The 8,966-nt window shown below is 46.1% G+C and overlaps 1 long non-coding RNA gene across 1 annotated transcript; it reads left to right on the forward strand.

Moving 5' to 3' along the window:
• The first annotated feature begins 1,094 nt into the window (after positions 1 to 1,094).
• Positions 1,095 to 1,565, forward strand: LOC144302189 (uncharacterized). Its single transcript, XR_013369034.1, has 2 exons — positions 1,095 to 1,387; positions 1,495 to 1,565. It is a non-coding gene; the product is annotated as an uncharacterized LOC144302189 (long non-coding RNA).
• The last annotated feature ends 7,401 nt before the right edge of the window (positions 1,566 to 8,966 follow it).

Genomic DNA, 8,966 nt, shown 5'->3' on the forward strand with positions numbered 1-8,966 from the left:
GGTGCTGCTAACTGGCTGACAATGCACAGGACAGTCCCCACAACAGAGACTCGGCTCAAAATGTCATTGGTGCCCAGGTCTGGAGACTTTGCCTTAGAGTAAGAAGAAGGAGGCGCAAGAACACAGGGTGGCCGAGAGACCTACAGTCTCAGAGTCTGAGACCTGTGGTTTCAGGAACACTCTTTCAGCCCTCCCGCAAGCAGGGAGGCATTTTCTCCTCATGGTCTCTAACACCCTGGCAGCCTAAGTTTCCAACTTATCCATTAATGAACTTGGAAAAGCACAGGTGTTAAAGAAGCATCTGTCCTTCCTCATGGTCCACCTGAGAGCATGGGCATCAGGGGACTGGTGGGGATGCGACATATTTTCTGGAGACCTCTCCATCATGCCAGTAGATTCCTCCTCCCAGGGCCCATCTCAATGACCAGAACCACTTAGTCTTCCTGACTTAATGCCTCTGAGCTCTTAGCAGCACTGACTAGCTTTGGAACCTACATTTCTCAAGCAATACTGGAATGTAGTATACGGAGCATGCAAAAAAAAAAAAAAAAGGATGAGAAAAGCATGGATCTTTCCATTAAAAAATAGATACATCATAAGTATCATCTCTATGATTGTAGTTGATTTCAACACTTAAGGTTAATGGTCGGAAAAATATTTGAAATGACAGAATTGGCCATCGGTCTACTGGGCTATTGCCACAGGCGAAGCCTGTTGCTGAAGTATTTCTATATCCCCGCATGGCCTAGTTCCAACAATAACTAGATGTTTTATGCAGCAAGATCCATAAAACTATGCTGGAAAGAATTATTCCTGGTGATACCATAGCAAACAGCTAGTTGCCTCAGAAATGGAGGCTCCCGGCCATCACTACACACTGGTACTCAAGCAGCTCCTGCCCAGCACAATCCTTCAGAGCGGATAGAGCAGATGTGGTGCAGCCTCACAGCACAGACTCTGGCCCCCAGGCTGCTTGCTTAAGGTGGAAGTTACATCACATAAAAATAGGCCCCACCCACCTGTGAAAGTGACACCTGGATGCCAACTTCTATGACATCATGGAGGGAGCACCAGCGACCTTGCTGTAGGTACGGGTCCACCTAGCATGCACTTTGCCAACGAGCCCTGCTTGTGCTTCATGTTCAACATTTCTCTCATCTCGGAGGCCCTGGCCACCCCCACTGTGCCTGTGTAGCACACCCAGGGTGCCCCTTTCCCCAGGGCAGTACTGTGTGGTCCTTCCTAGTCTTGCCCTCTGCCCAGACTCCCAGGCTGGACCTCACCACCGGGGCCCCTTATAGGGGGCGGAACACTGCTTGCATGCCTGGAGCTGCGCCCCGTCCAATAAGGCCTTGAGTGGGTGGCCTTGGAAGTGTGAAGCCAAGAGGTCAGAAAGATGAAAATGTGGTGGCCCTTGGTAGCAGCTTTGGAGATTGGTCTCCAGAAGCATTTGTGGACCCACGGATCTCCTCTTTCTGTCGTCTTCTATTTCAGGGATTCCTAGGCTGACGATAATTAACTCTCCCAACAGAAATGTAGGCGATAAAACCATATGATGTTGTTGATCTTTGCACAGACCATGCGTGGACTTACAGCATTTGACTCTCCAGATGATCCCCGAATGGCTCGCAAAGCTCTTTCCCTGTGGAGGCCATGTTCCCCCTGCATGCAGTCTGCACTGGCCTAGCTTTCCATCCCTCACCATCACTGGTCTACACCCATGGGTTGGCCCTACTCGCCATGCTCTTTCTCGAGGTGGGGACCCCGGACCCAGACCAGGAAGTGCACAGACATGGCAGCTCCAGCCGTGCACCTCCCTCAGTGGGCTGGGGGTCATTCCCCCCAAGCTGACTTGAAAATACATATGAAATGAAACAGCTACAAATTAACTGGTCAGTTTTTTTGCTTACGTTGTCATGGTTTACACACCGAAAAACTACCACCTCATCTTGATAAATGGAACATATGCTGTAGCTTCAGCCCAAAGGCGGCCTAGTCCTGACCTGAGTCTGAGGCCTGATGACACTCCTGAGACTGTGTAAGCCTGTTTACTGGGTAAGGGGAGATCAGTGTCAATGTCCGTCACTCTGTCCAAGGGAGTATAGTCAGAAATTAGGAAGTCTCAGCCATGTACCAGTCATGATGACAGATGGAACTGTTGCGGCCCCAAAGCACAGGGCTTTTTTGCTAATTTACATTAGAACTTCAGATAAGACTCTCGGCAGATACATGGCCATTGCCAGACAATCACTGTCAGAATATCCTGTTCCTTGTGTTCAAGTGTTCGAAGTTGACCCAGCGCCAGGCTTCCCTATCACATCAGCACACACTGCTCCACGCTCCGGCACTCTGCTCCCTGCTTCTCCCGAGAGAGGCCTGGAAGCCTTTCTCCAGTGCCAGAGCAGCGAAGCTGACAGCATACCCTGGGCCAGATGTGAGTTAAGGATGGATGGTTTCAATGATATGCCTGGGGAGGGGACGACTCACCAATCTGTAGCTGCGGTGGTGACTTCTCTTTGGAGCTTTAATTTCCTGTTTCCACCTGCTGTCTGTTGATGGCATCCTGGACATCCACAGCCCTGGGGACAAGAGACACTGGGATGGAAGTCAGCTCCCATCTTCTTCCACCTTCTGCTCTGGCCTCTTGCTTTTCCAGCTCTCCTTCTCAATGCCGCAGAGCCATGGTCCTGAGGGTGGCTCTTGCTAGGCTGCATGTCTAGAGAGAATTCAGAGGCCTCTCCCCTGACCACACAGTTGACTCATGGTTCTTCAGCCTGGAGTCCAGGCCGGGAGCTCTTGCCCCCCTGTGCTACTCGGTCTCCACTCTGGCCATTCCCCCCATGAGTCCTGTTTGCAGGACTGTGCCCATTCTCCCATCACGGTGACTTCTCTCTTCTAACTCTCCCTGAGACATGTGCTAGAACTCAGAGCCCTCCCTGCCCATCCTGTGGATACATCCCCAGCAGTGTCTCCTCTGCCAAGCCTGCTGGGGTGTCCTCTCAGCACAGGGACTCTGGCCCCTCAGCCCCCAAGGCACTACCCTTTAGGGTACTCTTGTACTTCCACCTTCACTTATCATGATTCATGATCATCCTCTCTCCTGTAAGGCCAGACGCCCTTTGAGGATTTAATTTTATGTTTCCCACAAAGCCGTGGGCGTGGGTGGCAAGTCAGCCTCTAGTGGATAAAGGGAGAGCCTGTAGAGGGAAATTACCCCCACATCTTTCTCCATAGTGGTTCTTTCCTTCTAGCCATCTTTAAATCTAGTATGTTATGCTCTCCAGGTGAGCACTGAGCTAGGGATCATGCACTACCCTTTGTCCATTCCCTTGGGAACTCTGAATTTATCTCTGCCTCAAGGTCCTCTTCCAGCTCACAGTGCTTGTTGGCAGAATTCAGATCCTCACACTGCAGAGCTGAGGCCCTCATAGTCCCCTGGATGTGGTCCTCTCAGGACATGGCCCCTACTCCTTCAGGTCACCAAGAACTTCTCTTGTTTGTCTGCTCAGAGGGCTTCCTATAGAATGAGATATAATCATGGAACGACATCCTCTCACCTTGGCCACATTCTATTGACTGGAGTTAAGGCAGGACTTCCACCTACATTCAAGGGGAGATGATTACAAGGGTGTACACCCCTAGGGTCACCTCAGACCCTGCCCACCACACTATCTAGTCCACCACCCCTGACAGCCCATTCCAAGAAGTACCTAGCTTTGTAGGTGTGCTGCACCCTCCCTGTGCTTCCCCCACATTTGACTTTTGTCCATAGCAATGACGACCAACTAGCATTTACTTATTCATTTATTCTCAGCGTCCTTTTGGGCTTCACTAGACAGTAAACCTCACAGGGGCAGGACTATGGCTAAGGCCTATGCTTTGCCCCCAGCGTCTAGAACCATATTGATGTACATGAGGCATTTTAGGAATATGGTTGGATAAATGGATGGATGCTAAGAATCATTCCTACTTCTACACCTCACTAAAACCAGTCCTGTCTAGGTGACCTCCTGCTACATGCCATGTCCTGTCTCAATCATCATCTTTTTTTAACCTTTTGGCAACATTTGAACCAGCTGGTCTTTTCTTGACTTGACTTCTTTACCAGCATATTCTTTATTCTTTGATGTTTGAAACTCCTTCATGATAGCAGCAGCTTCTCAGGGTTTTGTTACCTTGTTGGGTGGTGGGGGGGTGGGGGAGTTCCAGAACTGTGTCCTGAGGACCCATCTCCCCAGCACCTACACTCATGCCCAGGTGATCCCCTCCAGGCCCAACTGGATGACCAATGACTCTCTGATAGCCATCAGGATCCTTTTAAACTCGGTACCCTACTGTCATTCTGCTGCTTCACAAAGACTCAAAAGTCTCTCTTTGCACTTCACAATGGTGTCCAAACACTTGGTCTGGCTTCCAACACCTAACATGCTGAAGCCCCTCCATCCCAGGAATAGTAACTGTCTGCTTCTGCATCAAGCCACATTCTTCCCCCTGCTGGTCACTGTCACAGATGCTTTTCTACCCGCCCCTGCATGCAGCCTGTCACTCACACCTAAGTTTCATTGGCACCTCCTGACTGCATAGGAGGAAGCAGCTGCCCAATTGCTCCATAGAACCCCACCCTTTAAAAATCCTCTGACAACCTGCACTGCCATTCAGTGTGTCTAGCATTATTGTATTTATGTATTTACTTATTTATTCATATGTCTTCCACTACAAGAGCACGAGTTCTATGAGAGAAGGCACCTCTTTCAATAATCTTGTTCAGAGTGTATCCTGACGGCTGGCATGGAGGATGTACTGATGAAAAACTCACTGACGGGCTGAATAAAGGAATAAATGCCAGAGCTCTGGCTCCTTTGGTATAGGTGGGGGTTCCATGCCCTGCTGGGATCCGATGACTTGCCACCCTGGGCACTTGGGTCCGAGTGCTCTGGTAATCAGAGCAGGGTTACTGGATCCCCTCATTTCTGTGGTAGAGGCCTACTGTTTTCAGCAGAACAGATAATTCCATGCTAACATTTCAGGTATTCTATTGATTATATTTGTACCATGTAGGAGAGTATTCCAAAGGTTCCTGGCAAGGAAAAAGATAAGAAGAGTACCTTTGTGTTTTTTTCAACATTTCTAATGTATGTGTGTGTGTGTGGGGTTGGGGGGTAAATTAATCCTTTGCTTGTTTCTTCTGTTAACCAACTTCTTATGTCCATAAAAGGAAATGTGCCCAACCAGAAAACTGGTCTTATCCCAGGTATCAGAGATGGGAGCCACATGCACAGGACAATGGAGCGTGTCACCGCTGAGAAATGTCTGTTCATGTTTGAGCATAAACAAGGACACAGAAAGAGAATGTGGAGTCCCCTCCCTTCCAAACCACAGAGAAATCATCCTCTTGCTCACGTGAAAGCTTTAAAGCCAACCTTGCTTCAATAATTTTTGTTAAAAAAAATAATTTTTGTTGGTCTTATAGGAAAAAATGCAAACATAAGTCCAGCCATGATTATCAAAGCTTAGCTACACTTTCTGATGACAAACACATCCGTTTATCTAATAACTTGGAGGTTTCCCGGACGCCCTGGCGTGTTACACCAGAACGAATCACAGACGACATGGCCAATTTATTTCAGTGTCCTGTCTTCAACAGTTTTGAATACATTACTGGCTCTTCAGAGGGAGCAGAGCATCTTGGTCTCAAAGTTCACGATGTTCTTGCTCTTCTGGGAGTGCTCTCTGCATCCCAGCTGGGCAGCAATTTGGATCCTGAATATGATAGTTAATGGGCCTTGAGATTTCACCATATTTAGAGCATCAGCAGATGCTATTCTGATTCTAGTGCTGCTTATGTGATCCATTATTTTTGTTTCTGAGGAATCTGGGTTAATATTTTACTGTGATGTACATAGTGACAGCAATGCTATGTTCTACTCTCTATGCAACCCTGGAGGGGGGGCACTTTCTTTTCACCCTCTCCGATCTCTCAAACTACATTTTTTTCAAAGTTGAAGAGAGAATCCATGGATCCAACTCACAAGTTTACCTCCCCATTGGCTGACAATTTCAGATCCGTCCACTGCATTAAGTTTTTAAATTTATTTTCTTTAAAAGATTTTATTTATTCATGAGAGACATACAGAGAGAGGCAGAGATACAAGCAGAGGGAGAAGCAGAGTCCTTGCAGGGATCCCAGTGCGGGACTCGATCCCAGGACCCCAGGATCATGCCCTGAGCCAAAGTCAGACACTCAACCACTGAGCCACCCAGGTGCCCCTGTCCATCACTTTTAAAAAGTGCAAGGAAATCTGGTGTCCTCTCTCTCTCAGAGGGTGCCTATGTGGGCCGCCAGATCCAGAATTTAGCCATGGAGGATAAATGCTAACTCACCATCTACCATCCTGTAATATATTTCAAATCATTTGTTCATTTCAGTCATTCTCTTCAGGCTCATGACACTTTCCTATTTCAGGATGCAGCAAATAAGCCTCTGCTTTGTGCATCCCCATTAGCTTCCTAGGTCCTTGTCAGGAACAGCTGCTGTGAGTTCCCAAACTTGAGATTTTGCATTGGCACCACAGCTTCCAAGACATCTCCAAGGATTATTTGGATTTTGCACAAATAAATAAAAGATCCTTTTTTTTTTGCATTTCTCTACCAGTAGGGAATATATTTTTTTAATTTAAATTCAATGTAATTAACATATAGTGTTTTATTAATTTCAGAGGTAGAGGTCAGTGACTCATCAATTGCACAAAACACCCAGTGCTCATTCCATCACATGCCCTCCTTCATGTCCGACCCCCAGTTACCCCACCCCCAACTCCCTCCCCTCCAGCAGCCCTCAGTGTGTTTCCTATGATTAAGAGTCTCTTATGGTTTGTCTCCCTCTCTGATTTCATCTTGTTTTATTTTTCCCTCCCTTCCCCTATGATCCTCTGTTTTGTTTCTTAAATCCCACATATGAATGAGATCATATGATAATTGTCTTTCTCTGATTGACTTATTTCGCTTAGGATAACATCTAGTTCCATCCACATCATTGCAAATGGCAAGGTTTCATTTTTTGGTTGGCTAAGTAATATTCCATTGTGAGTGCGTGTGTGTGTGTGTGTGTGTGTGTGTGTGTGTGCCACATCTTCTTTATTCATTCATCTGTCAACGGACAACTGAGCTCCTTCCATAGTTTGGCTTTTATGGCTATGGCCAACTAATTTTCAACAAAGCAAGAAAGAATATCCAATGGAAAAAAGACAGTACGTGAAGGGAAGACAGTACCTTTTTTACAAGTGACTTGCTAAAGGGAAAGACTGGCATTTACAAATTCCCCACCACTTCCTTCCACGACCACCTGGAAACCATCCATCTGCTTTCTCTCACTACAGATTACTATGTTTTCTTTAGAATTCTACATACATGGAATAACACATTATGTGCTCTTCTTTTTTATCTAGTTTCCTCACTCCGCATGATCATTTTGAGATCCATCAAGACTGTGGCACACATCAATGCTTCATTCCTTCTACTATTGAGTAGTGTGATGTGGTCTGAGTGCACAACTTGGTTATCCATGACTGTGTTGATGGACTGTGGTTTCCACTTTTCGGCTATCACAAATTAAGTAGCCATGAATATCTGCGCTCAAGGTTTGTATGGAAGGACCCTTCTTTTCCTTTGGGTCAAAGACTAAGAGTGAGATGGCTACATCATAAGGTAGGCATAGATTTAATTTTTTAAGAGACACATTCTTTTTCAAAGCAGTTGAGCTATTTTATATTCCTATCTGCTGTGTATGACATCCACATCTTGTTTGCGATCTCCAGGGGAAAGTGTCTCATCTTCCACCTTATATGTATCACTGGGCTGTAGCTTTTTTACAGATGCCCATCAGCAGGTGGAAGGAGGAGTCTTCTATTTCTAGTTTGCTGAACATCTTTACGAAAAATGGATGTTGGTTTTTGTGAAATGCTTTTTATGCTTTTACTCAGATGTTCATGTGGCTTTTCACTCTGTTAATGTGATGAATCACAGTGCTTAATTTTCACTTTACATTCCTGAGATAAATCTCACTTAGTCATGATGTATTTTATATGTCGTTGAATCTGATTTGCTAAAATTTTGCTTAGAATTTTTATTCTTCCATGCTCATGATGTCTGTAGTTTTCTTTTTTCTTTTTTTTTTTAATTTTTATTTATTTATGATAGTCACAGAGAGAGAGAGAGAGAGGCAGAGACACAGGCAGAGGGAGAAGCAGGCTCCATGCACCGGGAGCCCGACGTGGGATTCGATCCTGGGTCTCCAGGATCGCGCCCTGGGCCAAAGGCAGGCGCCAAACCGCTGCGCCACCCAGGGATCCCTGTAGTTTTCTTGTAATATCTTAGACTTGTTTTATATGGTGGTCTCATAAAATGAGTTGGGAATAATTTTCCTTTTAGCTGAAGGCAGACGCTGAACCACTGAGCCACCCAGGGGTCCCAAGAATCTCCTTCTTAAAGCTGAACACATTCCCTTGTAAGTGTATACCACATTTAAAAAATTCATTCAACTGTTGATGGCCACTTGAGCTGCTTCTACCTTTCAGCTGTTGTGAATAATAAGGCTGTGAACATGGGTGTACAAACTACTCTTTGAAACCCTTGGGAAACGCCTTGGGATTAGGTGTATATTTGCCCAATGATTAGTGACGTTGAGTATTTTTTAATATTCTTGTTGTTTTGTAGATCATCTTTGGAGAGATGTCTGTTCCAGTTTTTTGCTCATCCCTTGATGTCTTTTATTTTTATTTTTTTAAAGATTTATTTATTTATTTATATTTATGATAGACACACAGAGAGAGAGAGAGAAAGAGGCAGAGACACAGGAGGAGGAGAAACAGGCTCCATGCCGGGAGCCCGACGCGGGACTCGATCCCGGGACTCCAGGATCGCGCCCTGGGCCAAAGGCAGGCGCCAAAACGCTGAGCCACCCAGGGATC

This window comes from Canis aureus, chromosome 31, assembly GCF_053574225.1.
Source record: "Canis aureus isolate CA01 chromosome 31, VMU_Caureus_v.1.0, whole genome shotgun sequence".
Taxonomy (NCBI): Eukaryota; Metazoa; Chordata; class Mammalia; order Carnivora; family Canidae; genus Canis; species Canis aureus.